The sequence below is a fragment of the Bombina bombina genome, chromosome 5, assembly GCF_027579735.1.
Source record: "Bombina bombina isolate aBomBom1 chromosome 5, aBomBom1.pri, whole genome shotgun sequence".
Lineage (NCBI taxonomy): Eukaryota > Metazoa > Chordata > Amphibia > Anura > Bombinatoridae > Bombina > Bombina bombina.
In genome coordinates, this window is record NC_069503.1 from 23,900,835 (window position 1) to 23,926,360 (window position 25,526).

Consider the following 25,526-nt stretch of genomic DNA (forward strand, 5'->3'; position numbering starts at 1 on the left):
CAATAGGAAGAGCTGGTGCGACACTAAAGCAATAGGAAAAGCTAGTGCAACACTAAAGCAAGAGGAAGAGCTGGTGCAACACTAAAGCAATAGGAAGAGCTGGTGCAGCACTAAAGCAATAGGAAGAGCTGGTGCAACACTAAAGCAATAGGAAGAGCTGGTGCATAACTAATGCAATAAGAAGAGCTGGTGCATCACTAATGCAATAGGAAAAGCTGGTGCAACACTAAAGCAAGAGGAAGAGCTGGTGCAGCACTAAAGCAATAGGAAGAGCTGGTGCAACACTAAAGCAATAGGAAGAGCTGGTGCAGCACTAAAGCAATAGGAAGAGCTGGTGCAACACTAAAGCAATAGGAAGAGCTGGTGCAGCACTAAAGCAATAGGAAGAGCTGGTGCAGCACTGAAGCAATAGGAAGAGCTGGTGCAACACTAAAACAATAGGAAGAGCTGGTGCATCACTAAAGCAAGAGGAAGAGCTGGTGCATCACTAAAGCAAGAGGAAGAGCTGGTACAGCACTAAAGCAATAGGAAGAGCTGCTGCAGCACTAAAGCAATAGGAAGAGCTGGTGCAGCACTAAAGCAATAGGAAGAGCTGGTGCAGCACTAAAGCAATAGGAAGACCTGGTGCATAACTAAAGCAATAGGAAGAGCTGGTGCAGCACTAAAGCAATAGGAAGAGCTGGTGCAGCACTAAAGCAATAGGAAGAGCTGGTGCAGCACTAAAGCAATAAGAAGAGCTGGTGCAACACTAAAGCAATAGGAAGAGCTGGTGCAGAACTAAAGCAATAGGAAGAGCTGGTGCAGCACTAAAGCAATAGGAAGAGCTGGTGCAGCACTAAAGCAAAAGGAAGAGCTGTAGCAACACTAAAGCAATAGGAAGAGCTGGTGCAGCACTAAAGCAATAGGAAGAGCTGGTGCAGCACTAAAGCAATAGGAAGAGCTGGTGCAGCACTAAAGCAATAGGAAGAGCTGGTGCAGCACTAAAGCAATAGGAAGAGCTGGTGCATCACTAATGCAATAGGAAAAGCTGGTGCAACACTAAAGCAAGAGGAAGAGCTGGTGCAGCACTAAAGCAATAGGAAGAGCTGGTGCATCAGTAATGCAATAGGAAAAGCTGGTGCAACACTAAAGCAAGAGGAAGAGCTGGTGCAGCACTAAAGCAATAGGAAGAGCTGGTGCAACACTAAAGCAATAGGAACAGCTGGTGCAGCACTAAAGCAATAGGAAGAGCTGGTGCAACACTAAAGCAATAGGAAGAGCTGGTGCATCACTAATGCAATAGGAAAAGCTGGTGCAGCACTAAAGCAATAGGAAGAGCTAGTGCAACACTAAAGCAAGAGGAAGAGCTGGTGCAACACTAAAGCAATAGGAAGAGCTGGTGCAGCACTAAAGCAATAGGAAGAGCTGGTGCAACACTAAAGCAATAGGAAGAGCTGGTGCATCACTAATGCAATAGGAAAAGCTGGTGCAACACTAAAGCAAGAGGAAGAGCTGGTGCAGCACTAAAGCAATAGGAAGACCTGGTGCAGCACTAAAGCAATAGGAAGAGCTGGTGCATAATTAATGCAATAAGAAGAGCTGGTGCATCACTAATGCAATAGGAAAAGCTGGTGCAACACTAAAGCAAGAGGAAGAGCTGGTGCTGCACTAAAGCAATAGGAAGAGCTGGTGCAACACTAAAGCAATAAGAAGAGCTGGTGCAGCACTAAAGCAATAGGAAGAGCTGGTGCAGCACTAAAGCAATAGGAAGAGCTGGTGCAACACTAAAGCAATAGGAAGAGCTGGTGCAGCACTAAAGCAATAGGAAGAGCTGGTGCAGCACTAAAGCAATAGGAAGAGCTGGTGCAACACTAAAACAATAGGAAGAGCTGGTGCATCAGTAAAGCAAGAGGAAGAGCTGGTGCATCACTAAAGCAAGAGGAAGAGCTGGTGCAGCACTAAAGCAATAGGAAGAGCTGGTGCAGCACTAAAGCAATAGGAAGAGCTGGTGCAGCACTAAAGCAAGAGGAAGAGCTGGTGCTGCACTAAAGCAATAGGAAGAGCTGCTGCAGCACTAAAGCAATAGGAAGAGCTGGTGCATCACTAAAGCAATAGGAAGAGCTGGTGCAGCACTAAAGCAATAGGAAGAGCTGGTGCAGCACTAAAGCAATAGGAAGAGCTGGTGCAGCACTAAAGCAATAGGAAAAGCTGGTGCATCACTAAAGCAAGAGGAAGAGCTGGTGCAGCACTAAAGCAATAGGAAGAGCTGCTGCAGCACTAAAGCAAGAGGAAGAGCTGGTGCTGCACTAAAGCAATAGGAAGAGCTGGTGCTGCACTAAAGCAATAGGAAGAGCTGGTGCAGCACTAAAGCAATAGGAAGAGCTGGTGCAGCACTAAAGCAATAGGAAGAGCTGGTGCAGCACTATAGCAATAGGAAGAGCTGGTGCAGCACTAAAGCAATAGGAAGAGCTGGTGCAGCACTAAAGCAATAGGAAGAGCTGGTGCAGCACTAAAGCAAGAGGAAGAGCTGGTGCAGCACTAAAGCAAGAGGAAGAGCTGGTGCAGCACTAAAGCAATAGGAAGAGCTGCTGCAGCACTAAAGCAATAGGAAGAGCTGGTGCAGCACTAAAGCAATAGGAAGAGCTGGTGCAGCACTAAAGCAATAGGAAGAGCTGGTGCAGCACTAAAGCAATAGGAAGAGCTGGTGCAGCACTATAGCAATAGGAAGAGCTGGTGCAGCACTAAAGCAATAGGAAGAGCTGGTGCAGCACTAAAGCAATAGGAAGAGCTGGTGCAGCACTAATGCAATAGGAAGAGCTGGTGCAGAACTAAAGCAATAGGAAGAGCTGGTGCATTCTGTTTTATATAGGTCAAATGTATAGAGGTGCTGGTCTTGAATTTCGTGTATATTGACGTGCACACTGAAGAAAGAAACTTAACTTGTGATTTGCAGGAGTTAACAACAAAATAATGTGCAGTATACTCACTCTGAAAAATTTCAGAGTTCAGCTTCTTCAAAAGGATCTCTGTCCCAGTTTTCCCATACTGTGCTTTAGTATCTGTAGATAATGGAAATTGCACTGCAGGTAATTGTATCTTTTACTGAATAAAATGTGCAATATACTCACTCCGAGAAATTCGGAATCCGGCTCCTCAAAAAGTGGTAGGTAGCTTTAAATTACTTCCAAGAAAGGCAGCAAAATACTTGTTGTAACAAACAAATATTTATTAAAACATAATTAAAAGGCTCTTTTTGGCTTGGCTCTAGTTCTAAGGCAGCACTTCCAATTGTTTTTTACTGCTCTTGAAAAAGACGATTCAGTCGTTGAAACGCGTAGAGCCAAGCCAAAAAGAGCCTTTTAATTATGTTTTAATAAATATTAAACATGGTACTGCATCATCCCCTTCTGTGTCTACACCAGTTTTGCCCACACAAGAGGCCCCTAGTACATCTAGTGCGCCAATACTTATTACCATACAACAATTAATGGCTGTAATGGATTATTCTATTGCATGCATTTTTTTCCAAAATGCCTACTTATCAGAGAAAGCGTGATTGCTCTGTTTTAAACACTGAAGAGCAAGAGGACGCTGATGATATCTGTTCTGACATACCCTCACACCTATCTGAAGGGGCCAGGAGGGAGGTTTTGTCTGAGGGAGAAATTTCAGATTCAGGGAAAATTTCTCAACAAGCAGAACCTGATATTGTAACTTTTAAATTTAAATTTCAACATCTCCACGCACTACTTAAGGAGGTATTATCTACTCTGGATGATTGTGACAATTTGGTCATTCCAGAGAAATTAGGTAAGATGGACAAGTTCCTAGAGGTTCCGGTGCCCCCCGATGTTTTTCCTATACCCAAGCGAGTGGCGGACATAGTAAATAAGGAGTGGGAAAGGCCCGGCATACCTTTTGTCCTCCCCCTATATTTAAGAAATTAGTTCCTATAGTCGACCCCAGAAAGGACTTATAGCATACAGTCCCCAAGGTCGAGGGGGCGGTTTCTACTGTAAACAAACGCACTTCTATTCCTATAGAAGATAGTTGTGCTTTCAAGATCCTATGGATTAAAGGTTAGAGGGTTTGTTTAAAAAGATGTTTGTTCAGCAAGGTTACCTTCTACAACCAATTTCATGCATTGTTTCTGTCACTACAGCTGCGTGTTTCTGGTTCGAAGAACTAGAAAAGTCGCTCAATAAAGAATCTTCGTACGAGGAGGTTTTGGACAGAGTTCAAGCTCTTAAATTGGCTAACTCTTTTTTATTTTAGATGCCGCTTTGCAATTAGCTAGATTAGCGGCGAATAATTCAGGGTTTGCTATCGTGGCGCGCAGAGCGCTTTTGCTTAACATCCCTTTCAAGGGTAAAACACTGTTTGGCCCTGACTTGAAAGAGATTATTTCAGACATCACTGGGGGAAAGGGCCACGCCCTTCCTCTGGATAGGTCTTTTAAGGCTAAAAAGAAGCCAAATTTTCGTCCCTTTCGCAGAAACGGACCAGCCTCAAATTCTACACCCTCTAAGCAAGAGGGTAATACTTCTCAAACCAAGCCAGCCTGGAGGCCGATGCAAGGCTGGAACAAGGGTAAGCAGGCCAAGTCACCTGCCACTGCTACCAAAACAGCATGAAGTGTTGGCCCCCGATCTGGGAAGGATCTGGTGGGGGGCAGACTTTCTCTCTTTGCTCAGGCTGGGGCAAGAGATGTTCAGGATCCTTGGGCGCTAGAAATAGTTTCTCAAGGTTATCTCCTGGAATTCAGGGAACTACCCCCAAGGGGAAGGTTACACGGGTCTCAATTATCTTCGAACAGGCATTCTTACACTGTGTAGAAGACCTGTTAAGCATGGGAGTGATTCATCCTGTTCCATTAGGAGAACAAGGGATGGGTTTTTACTCCAACCTGTTCATAATTCCCAAAAAAGAGGGAACATTCAGACCTATTTTAGATCTCAAGATTCTAAACAAGTTTCTAAGGGTTTCATCATTCAAAATGGAAACCATTCGAACGATCCTTCCTACCATCCAGGAAGGTCAATTCATGACCACGGTGGACTTAAAGGATGCGTACCTACGTATTCCTATCCACAAGGAACATTTTCGGTTCCTAAGGTTCGCCTTTCTGGACAAGCATTACCTGTGGCACTTCCATTCGGATTAGCCACTGCTCCAAGGATTTTCACAAGGGTACTAGGGTCCCTTCTAGCGGTGCTAAGACCAAGGGGCATTGCAGTAGTACCTTACTTGGACGACATCCTGATTCAAGTGTCGTCTCTGTCAAATGCAAGGGCTCATACGGACATTGTCCTAGCCTTTCTCAGATCTCACAGGTGGAAAGTGAACATAGAAAAAAGTTCTCTGTCCCCGTCAACAAGAGTTCCCTTCTTGGGAACAATAATAGTTTCCTTAGAAATTAAGGTTTTTCTGACAGAGGCCAGAAAATCAAAACTTCTAAGCTCTTGTCAGGTACTTCATTCTGTTCTTCTTCCTTCCATAGCGCAGTCCATGGAAGTAATAGGGTTGATGGTTGCGGCAATGGACATAGTTCCTTTTGCACGAATTCATCTAAGACCATTGCACCTGGGCATGCTCAGACAGTGGAATGGGGATTATACAGACTTGTCTCCGACGATACAAGTAGATCAAATAACCAGAGATTCACTCCGTTGGTGGCTGACCCTGGACAACCTGTCACAGGGAATGAGCTTCCGCAGACCAGAATAGGTCATTGTCACGACCGACGCCAGTCTGGTGGGCTGGGGCGCGGTCTGGGAACCCCTGAAAACTCAGGGTCTATGGTTTCGGGAAGACTCTCTTCTCCCGATAAACATAATGGAAATCTTTGCCCAAATAACTCAATTATGGGGCATTCCAGACTTGGTTCTGATGGCCTCTCGTCAGAACTTCATGGTCCCTTTTTACGGGTCCAAATCCAGGGATCCCAAGGCGACTCTATTGGATACAATAGTAGCACCTTGGATCTTCAACCTAGCTTATGTATTCCCACCGTTTCCTCTCATTCCCAGGCTGGTAGCCAGGATCAATCTGGAGAGGGCTTCGGTGACCTTGATAGTTCCTGTGTGGCCACGCAGGACTTGGTATGCAGACCTGGTGAATGGGTCATCGGCTCCACCATGGAAGCTACCTTTGAGACAGGACCTTCTTATTCAGGGTCCATTCGAACATCCGAATCTGGTTTTCCTCCAACTGACTGCTTGGAGTTTGAACGCTTGATTTTATCAAAGCGTGGGTTTTCAGATTCTGTAATAGATACTCTTATTCAGGCTAGAAAGCCTGTAACTAGAAAAATTTACCATAATATATGGAAAAAATATATCTGTTGGTGTGAATCTAAAGGATTCCCATGGAACAAGATAAAATTCCTAAGATTCTTTCCTTTCTACAAGAAGGTTTGGAGAAAGGATTTTCTGCGAGTTCTCTGAAGGGACAGATCTCTGCTTTATCTGTTTTACTTCACAAAAGGCTGGCAGCTGTGCCAGACGTTTAAGCGTTTGTTCAGGCTCTGGTTAGAATCAAGCCTGTTTACAGACCTTTGACTCTTCCCTGGAGTCTTAATCTAGTTCTTTCAGTTCTTCAAGGGGTTCCGTTTGAACCCTTACATTCCATAGATATTAGGTTATTATCTTGGAAAGTTTTGTTTTAGGTTGCAATTTCTTCCACTAGAAGAGTTTCTGAGTTATCTGCTCTGCAGTGTTCTCCGCCCTATCTGGTCCATGCAGATAAGGTGGTTTTTACGTACTGAGCCTGGTTTTCTTCCGAAGGCTGTTTCCAACAAAAATTTTAACCAGGAGATAATTGTACCTTCTTTGTGTTACACAATTTGGACGTTGTCCGTGCTCTAAAATTCTATTTAGATGCTACAAAGGATTTCAGACAAACATCTTCCTTGTTTGTTGTTTATTCTGGTAAAAGGAGAGGTCAAAAAGCAACTTCTACCTCTCTATCTTTTTGGCTTAAAAGCATCATCAGATTGGCTTATGAGACTGCCGGACGGCAGCCTCCTGAAAGAATCACAGCTCATTCCACTAGGGCCGTGGCTTCCACATGGGCCTTTAAGAACGAGGCTTCTGTTGATCAGATATGTAAGGCAGCGACTTGGTCTTCACTGCACACTTTTACCAAATTTTACAAATTTGATACTTTTGCTTCTTCTGAGGCTATTTTTGGGAGAAAGGTTTTGCAAACCGTGGTGCCTTCCATCTAGGTGACCTGATTTGCTCCCTCCCATCATCCGTGTCCTAAAGCTTTGGTATTGGTTCCCACAAGTAAGGATGACGCCGTGGACCGGACACACCTATGTTGGAGAAAACAGAATTTATGTTTACCTGATAAATTACTTTCTCCAACGGTGTGTCCGGTCCACGGCCCGCCCTGGTTTTTTAATCAGGTCTGATGATTTATTTTCTTTAACTACAGTCACCACGGTATCATATGATTTCTCCTATGCAAATATTCCTCCTTTACGTCGGTCGAATGACTGGGGAAGGCGGAGCCTAGGAGGGATCATGTGACCAGCTTTGCTGGGCTCTTTGCCATTTCCTGTTGGGGAAGAGAATATCCCACAAGTAAGGATGACGCCGTGGACCGGACACACCGTTGGAGAAAGTAATTTATCAGGTAAACATAAATTCTGTTTCTAGTCATTCTGTACATTGTGTTGTTAACATCTAACATATCTGTATAGTTTTTGTTATTATCTTGCATTCTGTTTTATGTGTTTAACCCACAGGCAAATCTAGCACAATGATCTGAATATTATTACATACATAGTATACACCTAGATGATCTGCTTATCTTACGGCTTTATTCCCTCCTCAGGTTCTCCAGAGAGTGAAGAGGGGAAGTCAGAGCCAGAAGAGCTTGATATTGAGGATCCTTTGACAACAATAAAAATTGTGAAAATTGAACCCACGGATGATGGTGAGAACCTCATACACTTCCTCTTGTGCTCTCATGTTGTTTTGTTATCTCTTTATCTAAATCTTTATCTCATTCTTATCACAATGACACGTCCGTCACTAAATGCAGCAAACGCTGAAGTGAAGTCTGAATAGAATACACTTACAGTATCCCACAAAAGTGAGTACACCCCTCACATTTTTATAAATATTTTATTATATCTTTTCATGTGACAACACTGAAGAAATGACACTTAGCTACAATGTAAAGTAGTGAGTGTACAGCTTGTATAACATTGTAAATTTGCTGTCCCCTCAAAATAACTCAACACACAGCCATTAATGTCTAAACCGTTGGCAACAAAAGTGAGTACACCCCTAAGTGGAGATGTCCAAATTGGGCCCAAAGTGTCAATATTTTGTGTGGCTTCCATTATTTTCCAGCACTGCCTTAACCCTCTTGGGCATGGAGTTCACCAGAGCTTCACAGGTTGCCACTGGAGTCCTCTTCCACTCCTCCATGACGACATCATGGAGCTCGTGGATGTTGGAGACCTTGCGCTCCCCCACCTTCCGTTTGAGGATGCACCACAGATGCTCAAAAGGGTTTCGGTCTGGAGACATGCTTGGCCAGTCCATCTCCTTTACCCTCGGCTTCTTTAGCAAGGCAGTGGTCATCTTGGAGGTCTCCGAAGGGGGGGGGGGGGGGATCATGCTCTGCTTCAGTATGTCACAGTACATGTTGGCATTCATGGTTCCCTCAATGAACTGTAACTCCCCAGTTCTGGCAGCACTCATGCAGGCCCAGACCATGAGACTACCACCACCGTGCTTGACTGTAGGCAAGACACACTTGTCTTTGTACTCCTCACCTGGTTGCTGCCACACACGCTTGACACCATCTGAACCAAATAAGTTTATCTTGATCTTATCGGACCACAGGACATGGTTCCAGTAATCTATGTCCTTAGTCTGCTCGTCTTCAGCAAACTGTTTGCTGGCTTTTTTTGTGCATCATCTTTAGAAGAGGCTTCTTTCTGTGACGACAGCCATGCAGGCCAATTTGATGCAGTGTGCAGCGTATGGTCTGAGCACTGACTGTCTGACCCCCCACCCCTTCAACCTATGCAGCAATGCTGGCAGCACTCATACGTCTATTTCCCAAAGACAACCTCTGGAAATAACGCTGAGCATGTGCACTCAACTTCTTCGGTCGACCATGGCGAAGCCTGTTCTGAGTGGAACCTGTCCATTGAAACCGATGTATGGTCTTGCCCACCGTGCTGCAGCTCAGTTTCAGGGTCTTGGCAATCTTCTTATAGCCTAGGCCATCTTTATGTAGAGCAACAATTCTTTTTTTCAGATCCTCAGAGTTCTTTGCCATGGGGTGCCAGGTTGAACTTCCAGTGACCAGTATAAGAGAGTGCGAGAGCGATAACACCAAATTTAACACACCTGCTTACCATTCATACCTGAGACCTTGTAACACTAACAAGTCACATGACACCGGGGAGGGAAAATAGCTGATTGGGCCCAATTTGTACATTTCCACTTAGGGGTATACTCACTTTTGTTGCCAACGGTTTAGACAATGGCTGTGTGTTGAGTTATTTTGAGGGGTCAGCAAATTTACACTGTTATACAGGCTGTACACTCACTACTTTACATTGTAGCAAAGTGTCATTTCTTCAGTGTTGTCACATGAAAAGATGTAATAAAACATTTACAAAAATGTGAGGGGTGTACTCAGTTTTGTAAATACTGTATAAGCTCTGTTTATGCCCTGAAAGGTCTAAACCAGAAGCTTTTGTCAACCCCAGACATCTGCTCTCTCCTGACTCCCTGAGTTCTCAGCTAATGTCAGTTGCTCACCCCCAGACCTCTATTCACTGCTCTCTCCTGACTCCTTGAGATCTCAGCTAATATCAGTTACTCACCACCAGACCTCTATTCACTGCTCTCTCCTGACTCCCTGAGATCTCAGCTAATGTCAGTTACTCACCCCCAGACCTCTATTCACTGCTCTCTCCTGACTCCCTGTGTCAGTAACTCACACCCAGTTTCATATTATACTATCGCAGCTGAGCTTCTAATGGAAAAGCCAACTCCATACACTTGTACCATACATGTGTCTCTCTCATCTGGTGGGCATATCCCTTATGAAGAAGCTCTCTGCAGCCAAACTGTACTGTGTTAGAGCTTTTAATGAATACAAAACCAAGATCAGTTCCTTTAGCTATTAAAATGTTCCTTAAAGGGGGCGGAGTCAACCGCCCACTGTTGGAGCTCCTGATTTATAACCTTGTAAACTGGCATTCTTGAGAAAGGCGTAATGCCGAAACGCGTAGAAACCTGATTGCAAATTTGATTTGGAACAGAGTGAGCAGTGAGAAAAGCCGCCAAACAGTGAAGCTCCAGAGGAGTACAGTGTCGGTTGAGATACGTGAGAATCCTGAGAGAGACGACCGGTATGCATAGAGACTGAGTTGGGAGAACTCACAAAGACACAAGCGGTTTGGATTAAGCGGCTCACAGCATTTAGAGGAAGTCCCGTCATTGGGAAACTAACTACCAACGAAGACAGGATCCCATCGGTACAACCGGTAAACGGGGGCTGGGAGACACGGCACTCCACCGGACTTCATTGTACAACTGGGAAGCAGCTTGACAACAGTGCACTGTTCGACGTAAGGAGCCCACACAAGCAGCAAAAACGTATGTAAAAAGTTACTAAGATAACTACTTATGGACACAAACTTGTAGAAATTGCAAACTACACACTATCTAAACTGCTCATGATTTGTATAAAGGAGGCCATACAATAAGAAATACACATCCTATAAAAATTACGAAAGAAAGGTGCTTAATCCTCAATATTGCTACATCTCAAAATAACTGCAGTGTCAGTTTGTTTTTCACCGAAAAGAGACATACTGCGTGGGAGGTGATTAACCCCAATATTGCCACACTTTATATATTGAAAAACGGACATTTTTGTATATATACTTTTTATGAGCAACAACAGGAGTGTTTTAACCTCTAATCCAAAGTTTATTCTGAGGCCTGTGAATTCTCTTGTAAGAGTAAAACTTGTAGATACATGTTTAATACTGTATAGGAAGATACGATATATTGTTTCGATTGCCACTGGATTTAGAAGTTTTTAGATTTGTTTTTACATACCGATCTAATTATAGATTGCGACTCATAAAACTGGTTAACATTGTAGCAACAGTATATAAACACCTGTGTTTTAGTATTTTTAGTGAAAAGGATGTTGTTATATGTATATTCATTTAAATTAGAATTGTTTTTTTTCAGGTATATACCATAGATTATGTAATAAATTGAATTACTTTTAACTCTATAATACAATTGGTCTTTTATACTACATATACACATCTGTGAATAACGGAACACCAGCAGGAACAACATAGAATAGAATATCCCAGGAAGATATTTATCTCTCTATTTTATAAATATTATCATTTAAGGGAATTTTATTTTTAATTCTACTAAACAACAGATCCCACTAAAGTCGAAACGGCATTCATTTGCGCCACCTTACACACATTCATTCTACATTTAAACCTTTTGGGAAAGTTTTAAAGGTGAGCAGTGTTCCGCACTAACTAGGTTAGATATTCAATTTTGCATACCTTTTGTAAAGTGGCATTACTTGTGCAAAGGAGACCTCCTTTTATATGTTATTTTGGACTTTAACCTAGTCTACATTGACTTTTATACAACGAGGAAACTAGACTTGAGCATTGCTAACGAACAGCTCCTAGAGCCTGTATTGAGTGTTTCACTACAAGGGCGCGAGTGTTGCCATCTTAGATAAGGATGGAGTACCTAAACAGATGGGAGACCGAGATGGCGCAACCTATTCAAGTCCATTACTGAGAGCTAAAGAAAGACTTGAATGCTGTATTGGACAAGCTGGCAGTACTCTCATCTCACCAACCACAGGTTATGAAGGCACACAAGTCTGCAGTTCTCCCTTCTCTGCAAAGCACCATCGAGGATACATCAGACTTCCCAGGTGGATTCGCTCCTGGATCTGATCTCTGCTTTCAGGAGGAAGCATCTGACGGCCTACAGAATGATCCGTTTGACTCCAGTGACCCAGTATAATATAAAGAATCTAGATTGTAAGTTCCCACGTGAATAGGGCCCTCAACTCCCCTTGTATTTTTCTGTAAAATTTTGTCTCTTATTGTATTGTTTCTCCGTTGTACTATTATGCTTGTCCCCATGGTCAGCGCTGCGGAATCTGTGGGCGCTTTATAAATAAAGAATAATAATAATAAAAGAAGCCCCGCTCTGGCTGACCGTTATTGAGCTTTACCACACAGAGAAATCCGAGCGGTTCAGTCACACCACAAAGCTCCTGCGTGATCAACATTCTACCGGACACTTTTACTGCCCTTATTTTTATAATAAAGAATGCTGCACAACATGTATTGGCTAAAGACGGCCGTCAAACCTCTGGGCCAACAAATATTTGATCCCTGACCGCTCCTGTGATGCACCATTGCAAAGCACTCCCCATACTGTCTACTGCTTCTCAAGCGAACTAAACAAGCTACAAAGGTCACTGTGGGATCCAGGAAAACTCTCTACTGCCTGGTTAGAATGTGCAACGGATAGAGGCGCAGAAAGACGGGAGACCTGCTCTGCAGAGCGTATCATGATACTGGACTGCTGCAAATTGTCATACAATTTAGGGTGGATTATAGCTGGTAGTACCTAGTATTTCATCTGTACTATTCATTGGGACTGCTTACTTGTTTTACAGCTCCGCTTAAAGTTACAGTTGATCATTAAATAAATGGACGCCTTCAGTTGATATCTGGTCATTTGGACTTTGCATTTGACTCTAAGATGATTAAATGTTACTGTACGTTGTCTGCTTTTACAGCTAACCTTGGGATAGAACGTAACAGATACACACACATACTCAGAGTGTCTGTTAGTTTCATATTATACTATTGCAGCTGAGCTTCTAATGGGTTAGACCCAACATTTATATTATCACCATGGCCCAGAACTGAACACAGTTGATAGGGTTATATAGTTTTTCACAAAGTATCGTAGACTCAGAGTATCTCCCCACGTGCTCCAAATATAGGAATCTTTAGCGCAGGGCTCGACAAACCAAGGAGCCTGGGAGCCACTGGCTCCTAGAATTTTATCCCTGGCTCCTAACATATTCGTCAAGCACTGCTTTAGCGTTTCAAGTTCTAATTAAAGTGCAATTTGCAAGAGTCCAAATTTACATTATCAGTTACTAATATGTGTATTAGTTATTACTAATAGGCAAATCTATGTGAATTATATTACAGGAGGTGTTATTGAGATGATATACTGTCTGTACATAAGTTTCTGATATAGGGCTCTAGTTCCTGCCTTTATTACCATTTGTCTCTGCCAGATTTGAGTTAGGCGAATATAACCCTGTATACTGTTGCAATATTAGAAAAAATGTTAGTGTGTTATGTTTGAGATAAGACTGAGCTCTATTTTATTTTATTATACACAAATATGTCTGTGGCCACTACCTCTAGCCCTCCCAACTACTGATATCATTTACATTATTCTCTCTCTTAGTCATGGAGTTGTACTGAGGTAGTGTTTCCTTTCACACTGGATACTCCCTGAATTCCGATGTATAGCCAGGGGATATTACGCTTTTATTTACTTTATATATGCTAGTACATTTGCATTGAGATATGCTATATTACTCTAAGATCCATGGAAGACCGCTTATAACATTATTTAATGACTAAGATGGTCCTTATGATTAGGATATATATGACTCATTCCACCCGAACAGGTCCCCTCTCCCTGTTCTGCATGCTCCAGTCAACTTTCTCTATAGATGTGTATAATGTTTAGCTTCCTATATCATTTCTATAGGTACATGATATCTCTTACATTACCCCACTACTGTATTTGCCCATGCTATATATATGGCAGATCATAGGTATTGATGTGGCATTTAGCTGAATATAAGTATATAGACTGAATTTGTTTGAGTAGTCTTCTATTTGTTATTTTTTATTTATCTTATGTACCCTTTAGGAATCATATAGCATACTCTTGCAAAGAAGGATGGTTGACTCTAAACTCCCATACTTCTACACACTTCAGGATTCATATATCTCTACCTGAGCACAAAAGTAGAATAGCTAGGCAGTGCCAAACAGTAATCTCCAAAGTTCACACACAAATTCAGCTCTTAACGGAATATTACTCACAGCAAACTTGTTAATTACCGGACCTCATTTTCTCGATCTTATTCATCTGGTTCCACCAGCGGATCCCTCTGGAGACTCTACTCCTTGCAGATGTCCGGTTTATCCAACTTCGGCGTTCAACGTCTGCTCTCCACCCTCGGCTGGATGCCTGTGTGGCCTATGACATCAGCAGCAAATCTTTGGTCACATGACCGGCAGTGGGGGTGCAAGGGAGCCAATCCCAGCGAGTGCTCACAGGAATTTCGACAAACAATTCAAAAACAAAAGATAAGAGCACCTCCACGGGATAAGAGTAAAATATAAACTTTATCCCTGAGTCACCCCCTTTCAGGGTCACATCCAGGTAATTTATACTTTCAGTACCAAACTCAAAAGTAAATTTTATCCCAATGTCATTCCTCTTGAGACCCTCCACTGATTCTCTTGCCTCAGATGGACCCCCACGCAAAATAAAAATAAGATTGTCTATATACCTTCGGTAATAGACTATGCGTTCTTTATCAGGAAACTCACCTCCAAAGATGTGGGACAGCTCCCACCAACCCATGAATAGGTTTGCGTAGGATGGGGCAAATTGTGCTCCCATAGCTGTCCCACATCTCTGGAGGTAAAACTCGCCCTCAAAGGCAAAAAAATTGTGGGTCAACTAGAATTCTGTTACACGTAAGATATATTTACAAAGGTCATCACTGAAATGTTGGTTTCTTCGCAAAAAGAAATTCAGGGCTTCTAAGCCCTTCTCATGTTCTATTGAAGAATACAGAGATGTGACATCTATAGTCAACCAATTATAATCTCTTTCCCACATAATCGACTCCATCTCTAAAAGTAAATGCTTGGTATCTCTCAAAAAACTAGGAAGTTGTTTAACTAGGGGCTGGAGTATTTAATCCAGCCACTGTGAGAGATGTTCAAACGATACCATGTATAATACATTTGAGGAGTTCTATTTCTATTTTTGTCTATTTTTGTTTATATCCTTACTAACTGTCATTAAGGTGAAGAGGTTGTTAATGTGTATTTTTAGAAAAATTTGGAAGGATAAGGGTTAAATCCCAGCCTTTGGTTGTAGCCAATTGAAAGTAGCTCTCAAGCTTAAAAGGGGCCGGGAAAGGCCAACTGGCCACTCTACGATTATGGCTCATTAGCCGAAACGCATCAGTTGGTCACTGGGATTTATCCTATATCCTTCGACCTTAGCTGTTTGCGGTTACAAAGATTTTGTATATATTTTTTTGGAATAAAGTTTATATTTTACTCTTATCCCGTGGAGGTGCTCCAATCTTTTGTTTTTGGCTTATTGTCCTTTGACTCAGAATAGAGTTAACCCAGGGCCGGCGTTTTGTAATAGGCAGCTTAGGCTGCCGCCTTAGGGCGCATCAGCAGGTGGGCGCTCAGCTGAGCAGTTGGACTGCTGCTGCCCTATCTATGACAAAAAAAAAAGTATTTTTTTTATTTATTTTTTATTTGATCCATCCATCCGACCCCCCAGAACCCTCCCCCCCCCCCGCCGCGAGTCGCGACATAAATAATGACATATACATATAATTGATCATAATAACAGAGCCAGTAGTTAAAAGCCAGTTGCCTAAGTTGCGCTGCGCAGCACCTGCCACTGAGTGGCTGACTCTAGTCTGACTGACTGGCTGCCGGTCCAATCTGGAGATGACATGTCATATCACGTCACTCTCTGACTGAGAGAGAGGGAACGTGACACAGGCAGCCAGCCACGTGAGGAGGTGTGAGTGACTGAGGAGCCCGCTGCCTGCCCGCTCGCGCTGCGCAGGTCATCACCAGTGACACCAGAACAGAAGAAGTGAACCCATGACCAGGTCCAGCTCAGGAAGAAGACGAGTCGAGAGAGAGGAGCAGGCAGAAGTCTGTGACTGTGTCTGAGGATGCCGGTGAGTGACTGTGCGTTCTATGGTTTGTCTAATCGGTCAATATAGCACTGGGTGAGCACTTGGTGTTGGAATTGGTATAATCATATTTATTAAAGTCAGCACTCAGAACCCTCTATGATCAGGCATACCATCAGTAGTAGGCAGTGAAGCAAAGGAACAGTGGCCAATCCATATACAATAGCCGCTCCACTACAGCACACAAAGCAACACCGGCGCCAACTTGGCAGTAACCTGGCAGAAATCCAGCTTCATTTGTCAGCGCTACTGTAAGCAAGCATTTTATTGCACTCCTTACAATAGTGATGACCTAGTCACCTCAGAGGGAATCCCACGCTTGCACAGTGATGTTCAGCATGAAGGGAGCGAGCAGGGGAAGTTATGCTGATGTAGAAGAAGTATACATAGTAGGACTCAATAGGGCTTGGTAAGTTGCTGCAAATACGGCATCATTGAATTTAAAAATTGAACACATGCTAACATTTTGGTTATGTGACAACAGAGCACACTGTTAGCAATAGCACAGAATAGCAGCTGAGCTACACTGCAAACAAAAAACCAAACAACTGAAACCAGCCAGCTTTAAAATTCCTGTGTCCAGTCGTCCAGCACGCAGCAACTGCTCTTAGTGTTTCAAGTTGAAACACAGAGAGCAGTTGCTGCATGCTGCTGGACACAGGAATTTTAAAGCTGCGTTCAATGTCTGTGATCACTGAAGCAGATCTGTTCAGTCCAGACACAGATCGTCAATCAGGGACCTGTCTGTTTAAACTACGGCACATCGGAACATGATTGCAGCCTGGCTGCAGAAAGTAAGTTGTACCATAACAATCTAAAGTAACATGGTCCTAGTGCCTAGGTGCCCATATCTAAATGTGTTTATTAATGTGCATTTGTGTGTGTGTGTGTCTAAATGTGTGTGTAAATGTCAAAATGTGTGTGTTTGTGTAAATGTGTATGTGTGTACATATGTGTGTTTGTGTAAATGTGTGTGTGTAAATATGTGTGTTTGTGTAAATGTGTGTGCTTGTGTGTCTGTGTAAGTGTGTAAATATCCGTGTAAATGTGTGTGTTTGTGTAAATGTGTGTCTGTGTAAGTGTGTAAATGTGTGTATAAATATGTGTGGCTGAGAATTTTCACCCACAACAGTAATCCATAACTTTCCTTCTTTTGTTGGGACATTAACTTTTTCAATGTAAAATTTTTCTACTTTCCTAGTGCTACAAATCACACACATGTGTGTGTGTGTGTGTATATATATATATATATATATGTGTGTGTGTGTGTGTATGTGTGTATACACAGTGTGTATATATATATATATATATATATATATATACGTATACATACATACACACTGTATGTAATAAGTAAGCGCTACCCAGGTGCTGAAACAAAAATGGGCCAGCTCCTTAGCTTGCATTCCAGCTTTTTAAATACAGATACCAGGAGAATGAAGAAAAATTAATAACAGGATTTACTTTTAAAGTTGCTTAAAATGTCATGCTCTAAAAAACTTGGATTCAATATCCCTTTTACTAGCAATAGGATGGTATGTGTTACGGTTACCCTTAGTCTCGCTGAGAGATGGACCGCTTAGTAGCCTGGATCCCTATTGCTAAAGAGGGGAGAAGCTGCTTTCCATAGTATTCTATATGAGTCTCGCAAATATAGAATAATCTCCCTTAGCTGTAGTACAGCTAGGATACCCTTCTGCCCACAAAAACGAGTCAACGCTGCGATTGAGGGTCAAACAAGAACTCAGCACTGGGATGCCCAGCCTGCTTTTTATTAAGGTTACATGCACACAGGGCACTCCCAGGGGGAGAGGGGGGGAAGCACAAAATCCCCCATCACACATTTAGATAGAGAGCACTGTCCTTTGACAGGCCACAATAGGATTACAGTACTTAAGATAACAAGTTTACAAGTTCATCTTATCAATTAGCAGTCTGGCTCCAGAGGTGATTAGACAATGGGATTGGTTATCCCTAAACTTAGAGCTGAGGCCAGCAAAAATGTGTATTTAGGCAATAGTTTCTAAAAGCTGAAAAAAAAGAGTTAACTCTTTATGAAATGATACTTGTTACGGTTTTCTTGGAGCCCTTCTTAGGCGCTGGCTTGCTGGTTCAGGCATTGCTGCTGGGAAATAAGCTCTTCACAACAAAATAACTAATGCTTCTGTAACAGTGCTCCCTTTCTGTGGAACACTCTGGCAGACACGGTCTGACCCCTTTTCGGGGCAGACTAAGGCTGTCCAGACCGCTGGTTATGCAGGGCTGAGGTCTGTTTGTCTGGACAACCCGTCGGCGTTGCCATTCTGTTTCCCAGGTCTGTAAGTAATGGTGAAATTGAAGGGTTGCAACGATAAGCTCCAACGTAATAGCCTGCCGTTATCTCCAGAGACCCGGTTCAGCCACACCAACGGGTTATGGTCGGTGACCAGAGTGAACTCCTGACCATATAAATAGGGAGTCAATTTCTTTAATGCCCACACCAAAGCCAAACACTCCTTTTCGACCGCTGCATAGCTGACTTCGCGGGGCAGGAGCTTCCGGCTGATGTAGGCAACTGGATGCTCCCCTCCATCTTCGCCTACTTGGCTGAGGACAGCTCCCAGCCCGAACATGGAAGCGTCTGTATGGACGATAAAACGTTTGTTAAGGGCTGGGGCCGCCAAGACAGGAGCGTTAATTAGAGCATTTTTGAGAGCCTGGAAAGCCGTTTCACAGTGGGGAGACCACAGGACCTGTCGAGGTAAGTTCTTCTTGGTCAAGTCAGTCAGGGGTTTGGCAAGTGTGCTGTAGTCTGGTACGAACCGTCTATAGTACCCTGCCGTGCCCAGGAAGGCTAGGACCTGAGTCTTAGTGATGGGGGTGGGCCAATTGGCGACAGCTTCTATTTTGGCCGGCTCTGGTCGCTGCTTTCCACACCCCACCCGGTGACCCAGGTACTGTACCTCGGCCATCCCAAAGTGGCATTTTTCTGGCTTCAGAGTCAGGCCAGCAGCCCGGATCTGATCCAGAACCATTCCCACATGAGCTAAGTGGTCCTCCCAGGACTCACTGTGGATCGCTATGTCGTCCAGGTAGGCGCAAGCAAAACTCTGGAAGCCATCCAGGAGCCTATCCACCAAGCGCTGGAATGTAGCTGGGGCATTCTTCATCCCAAACGGCATTACCCTAAACTGATATAAGCCGAATGGGGTGACGAATGCCGACTTGGGGATAGCCTCCGGGGCCAGGGGAATCTGCCAGTAACCTTTGCAGAGGTCAATAGTGGTCAGGTAATTTCCCCTGGCTATACGATCGAGTAGCTCGTCTACCCTGGGCATAGGGTAAGCGTCCGTCACGGTATTTTCATTGAGCCTCCGATAGTCTACACAGAACCGGGTGGTCCCATCTTTCTTGGGCACCAAGACAACTGGGGAGGCCCATGGACTATCGGAGGGCTCAATTACCCTGAGCTGGAGCATCTCATCGATCTCCTTCTTCATTCCTGTCCTAACTGCTTCGGGGGATTCGGTACGGAGCCTGGCGCAAGGGAGCTTGTCCCGGAGTATCTACCTGGTGGGTGGTTAAAGTAGTGTACCCTGGCTTCGGGGAGAAGGTGAGGTGTTTGGACTGGAGGAGTTGGTTGAGCTGCTCCCTTTCAGTGGGGCTAAGTCGGTCCCCCTATCTGAACCTGCGCCACTATACCTGTGGGGAGACTCTTTTCTAATAGGTCTGGAATGGGTAAACTGTCGGGGTCTTCCTGAGGGGAACAACATACGGCCGTCACGTTCTCTGGTCGCTCAAAATATTCCTTGAGCATGTTTACATGGAATGTCTTTCTAAGATTGTTGTCATGGCAGCTAGCTATCACATAAGTGGTGTCTCCCCTTTTCTCTACGATCTGGTAGGGGACCCTGCCAGGACGCCTGCAATTTGTCTGTCTTCACCGGCTTAAGTACTAACACCTTTTGTCCTATGGTGAAGATTCTCTTTCGGGCCCCCCGATCGTACCATACTTTCTGTCTTCTCTGGGCCAACTGGAGATTAGCCCGCACGGATTTGCTAATTGCTCCATTCGGTCCCTGAGTTCCAGCACGTATGGCACAATGGGGACACCGTCAGCTCCATCTCTCCCTCCCAGTGCTCCCGGATCAGGTTTAGGGGTCCCCGTACCTTTCTTCCGTAGAGCAACTCGAAGGGAGAGAACCCTGTCGTTTCCTGGGGCAACCTCCCGATAAGCAAATAGGAGGTGCGGCAGGAAGCGTTCCCAGTCTCGGTATTCCTGAGTGAACGTCTTGAGCATTTGCTTGAGGGTCCCATTGAACCTCTCACACAGCCCGTTCGTCTGGGGGTGGTATGGGGAGCTCAGGAGGGACTTAATTTTGCAAACCTGCCAGAGTTGTTGGGTTAATTCAGCCGTAAATTGGGTGCCTCGGTCGGATAGGATTTCTTTTGGAAATCCTACCCGGGGAGAACACCTGTACTAGTGCATTCGCCTACCGTATCCGCTTGTATGTTGGATAGGGCGACAGCCTCTGGGTACCTGGTAGCGTAGTCCACTACGGTAAGAATGTAGCGCTTACCGGAGGGACTAGGGGTAGCCAGTGGTCCCACTAGGTCAATAGCAACCCGGCTGAAGGGTTCCTCTACAATGGGCATATTTACTAGCTGGGCTTTAGGGTGATCGCCTCGCCTTCCTACTCGTTGACACACATCGCAGGTGTTACAGTAAGTTCTAACGTCAGCGTGCACCCCTGGCCAAAAGAACGTGTGAGTAATGCGGTGTAGGGTACGGGTAACGGCTAGGTGGCCTGCTAAGGGGATGTCGTGGCCTATTTTGAGGATTTCTTGACGGTATTTGTGGGGCACTACCAGCTGTCGCCTACGCTGTCCCCTTTTCTCTGTCCAGCGGTATAGTTTCCCTTTTTCCCATAAGAATGTTTCGTTATCTGCCCCGCCCCCTCCGGTCTCTGCTCGTTCCCGGTACTTTTGTAAGGTCGGGTCAGTCTTAGACTCTGCCTCGAAGGCATCTGGGGTGTCCCAGGGTATGGGGCCTAACCTGTCAGGCAAGGTCGGGGTAGGTCTTACCTGTGTCTCCCGCACTGGTGAGAGCTCTCGCTCCGTCCGGGCTTGGGCCCGTGTAGTCACTGGGTCCCGCCTCGTTGTTGCATACTGGAGCATAGGCAGAAGTCATGGGGCCCCAAATCGTTGCCCAGTAGTACTTCGGCAGGTAAATTATCCATTAGGCCCACGTTCACAGCCCCCTTTCCCGCTCCCCAATCAAGATGCACTTTAGCTGTTGGAATTTTGTACACATCCCCCCCCCGCCACTCTAACGGCCACAGTCTGTCCGGATCGCTTGTGCTCTGGCACCAAATGACTCTGTACCAGCGTGATAGTAGCCCCTGTGTCTCGCAATCCCTCGGTAGATCGCCCCTCGAGCCATACCCTCTGCCGATGGTGCTGGCGGTTATCTGAGGCAGCATATACAGGGTCTGCCTCGTGAAGCGGCCCCACATATCCCTCCATAGGGGGCCTCTTGGTTAACACAGAGGGCCCGGGCCGGACGATAGGACCCAGAGGGGTAATTGTAATTCCTGGGTGTCTGGTGCGTATTAAGGGGGCAGCTAGCCATGAAATGCCCTGGTTGCTTGCATCGGTGGCAAGTCGGTCTGTGATGCTCAGAGCTGTTATTGGGTGGTCCTGAGTGTCGGACGGGCCCTGTGGGCACCGGGGGCTCGGAATTCAGCACGAGGGGGGTGCACGGTAAACCTCTCTGGGTTCGACCCGTGCTGGAGCTCGGTAGTTCATGGGTTCGTGAAGACGGGAGTCATAATGTTCATCGGCCAATTTGGCTGCTTCTTCTAAGGTAGAAGGCCGCCTGTCTCGCAGCCATTCCTTCCCTTGCTGTTCCATGCCATTATAAAAAATGTTCTAAGAGAAACAATTGTAAAATTTCCTCCCCAGTCACCGCTTTACTTCCGCTCAGCCAGTGATTTGCCGCTCTCCGCATTCGGTGCGCCCATTCCATATGGGTATCGTTAGGCTTCTTTTCCGTGCCCCGAAACTGTCGGCGATACGTGTCCGGAGTTACAGCGTACCGTCGCAACAGTGTCTCCTTAACTAGCTCATACTGTGTCACTTCCTTAGCACCCAGAGTACGAAAGGCTTCCAGGGCTCGCCCGGATAGTTTCCCAGACAATATCGTGGGCCACTCTCTGTTGGGAATCTGGTGCAGGGCACATTGCCTTTCGAAGGCCGCCAAATATTCATCAATCCCTGTCTCGCTCTCTAGAAAGGGTCGAAATGCTGTATAGGGTATCTTGGGCCTCCCAGCATTTTCGACAGGGATGATTACCTGCGGGGCTACAGCATTGCGGTGTGCGTTCGCTAGGTTGAGTTCGTGGGCTCGAGTCTCTCGTATATCCTCGTCCGCCTCCGCCATCAACTGCTGTACCAATTCCATGGAGGGGTTCGGCCCGTATAATGAGAGCCTTTCCCGAACAATCCTGGTTTTTTTCGTCACTAATCGTGGTCGGTGTTTCCACCATTGTGAAGCTCTGATCCAGTTCGTTCAATTCTGCGATCAGCTCTCTCCTCGGCGGTTGCTGGTGTACCCCCCTCTGCTTTCAAGTAAATCCTTTAGGGTTGTACGCTTCAATTTTTCGTAAGCGCTCTCCATCCGTTCTGTACCTCTCCTAGGAAATCCAGGAAAATCCCGACCGCTGCCCGCCAAATGTTACGGTTACCCTTAGTCTCGCTGAGAGATGGACCGCTTAGTAGCCTGGATCCCTATTGCTAAAGAGGGGAGAAGCTGCTTTCCATAGTATTCTATATGAGTCTCGCAAATATAGAATAATCTCCCTTAGCTGTAGTACAGCTAGGATACCCTTCTGCCCACAAAAACGAGTCAACGCTGCGATTGAGGGTCAAACAAGAACTCAGCACTGGGATGCCCAGCCTGCTTTTATTAAGGTTACATGCACACAGGGCACTCCCAGGGGGAGAGGGGGGGGAAGCACAAAATCCCCCATCACACATTTAGATAGAGAGCACTGTCCTTTGACAGGGCCACAATAGGATTACAGTACTTAAGATAACAAGTTTACAAGTTCATCTTATCAATTAGCAGTCTGGCTCCAGAGGTGATTAGACAATGGGATTGGTTATCCCTAAACTTAGAGCTGAGGCCAGCAAAAATGTGTATTTAGGCAATAGTTTCTAAAAGCTGAAAAAAAAAGAGTTAACTCTTTATGAAATGATACTTGTTACGGTTTTCCTTCTTAGGCGCTGGCTTGCTGGTTCAGGCATTGCTGCTGGGAAATAAGCTCTTCACAACAAAATAACTAATGCTTCTGTAACAGTATGTAATCGGGGGGGGGAGGGGGGGGGGGCGGCAAAATGGATCCTCGCCTGTGTGGCCAAAAATCCTAGCACCGGCCCTGGGTTAACCTAACTGAACTATCTCAATAGCTTAAATACACTGTCTGGCTTTATGATTACCCTATGATCCGATGAAACTTTTATTGGAGCAAACAGTTTTAAAGTTTGGGTTAGGCCCAACAGTTATACTTTGGTAATTAGCTTCATTTTTTTTAATAATAAATATTTTACTCTATCTGAGACGCCTGTCCTCTCTGAACAGTCGTCACCTTTAGCTTGTCACGATACAGAGCACTTTATTGCATTAAACTGTAGTAAAGACCATTCTTTTATTTAGCTAACATGCTTTCTCCGTCCCCTCAGCTGGCGAGGGGGGTGAGGATATTAAGTGATAGCCCATAACAATATCACCTAAATCAGTCGTCTGACATTATACAATGGCTCACATTGAGATGCTACTAGCTATATTGGTGGGGCCTATCCAGACCCACCACATGATCATACAGACACAACTTCTAAGGTGGACAAGCATCCTCTTAACAGTAGTATTCACAATCTTTTATAGTAGTTACCATTTGCATATATGTACATCTATATATATATCTATATACTTCAGTCTTCTAGGTACGGTAATATCTTCCTAAATTATATTGCTAGCGAATAGGAACATTCAGTAGGCCCAGTTTCTGTATTCTGTATGCAGTTGTGAATCTATTGTGTCAGTGATCAGACACTTAAAATAGCCCTGATATTCTCTATACTTAATATAGTTATGTTCTATGGATTATGAAATAGTACACCTCCACAACTTAGTATCTCACTCACTCTATTGCGCATCCAAGTCACTCTTTAACAAACCTGCGACATGTAAGTTAAGCCCTGTCCAGCTATATATCTCATACAATTCTAGAACACCCTTGACATTGCTTTCGGTAGATGCCCCCCCCCCCCTACATTTCTCTTGCAGTGTTTATCCGCTGAATCTCCCTTCTCATTATATCTGTATTAAAGGCACTTTGTATGCCCAACTATAGGTCATACTAAACTTTTCTATCTCATTACAGATGTATAATTTCTGTGGTTATCATTTTTAGTGTAATAACGTTTCCTATATCAGTTGGCTCATAAGTAACCATTGAATTAACCACTGCTAAATGCTATTTTGCTATATACTATAAAATGAGACTCTCAAATTATTGATAACAATGTAGTGTACAACTATCTGTCGATGTATGGAATTTATTGTCACTTTTGTAACTACTGTAAAGAGACAACCTTTATTGTTCATGTATATTATTTATTATATTACCTCAATGATGTTTATGTACCAAGATTCTCAATAAAAGATTATTTAAAAAAAAAAAATGTTCCTTGACACAAAATCTGTATTATTAAGAAGGGTCTAGCGTGCGTGCTTATTTGTGTTACTCACTGTAAAGTACTGCAGAAAACACTCATCTCTCGTCTTTGCCCAGGGACTGCAGTCAATGACAGCTCCCACCATCTCATCTGGATTAGGTGACTTCTTTAACTTCTTGAACTTTTACTGCAGAGACCTTGGTAGCGCCATCCAAACTCGGCGTATTTCGTACCATAAGGTAAATCAACAGAGCCCACCGTACTTCCTATTGGATGTTGGAGCCATCACCCACACCAAAGGCCAATAAGGAACTGCTTTCACTCATGTCTTGCTTTGGGATAAGCTGGTTTCTTATGGTTGATGGATACCTTAGGAATCATTGCTATAAATGTTTTAAAACTCTGAATAGGGTCACTGACTCAAAAGACCTGGGGACTTCCTCTGCTTTTGTGTCATGTTTACATTTTACGATACGATACAGAAGCAATGTTTGTAGCATAACAGTTTGCTTATAGTAGGCTTACAATACAGGCTGTTGCAGATATCCTCAGGTAAGCAGAAACCTACATAAGTGGTCTTTTTTCAGGTTATTGTCCTTGTAATTTCTGGAAATGGTGATTTCTTGAAACAGATATGATGTTAGCACAGTCGGCAAGGTTACCAAAAGCAGGGACGTTCCTGACTGCTGGATTTAATGGAAATGTTTTGTATACGCAGACTTGTT

At 44.4% G+C, this 25,526-nt stretch overlaps 1 pseudogene; it reads left to right on the top strand.

The window, feature by feature from the left end:
- LOC128661249 (gastrula zinc finger protein XlCGF26.1-like) overlaps positions 1–25,526 on the top strand; it is a 118,134-nt pseudogene that overhangs the window by 87,361 nt on the left and 5,247 nt on the right.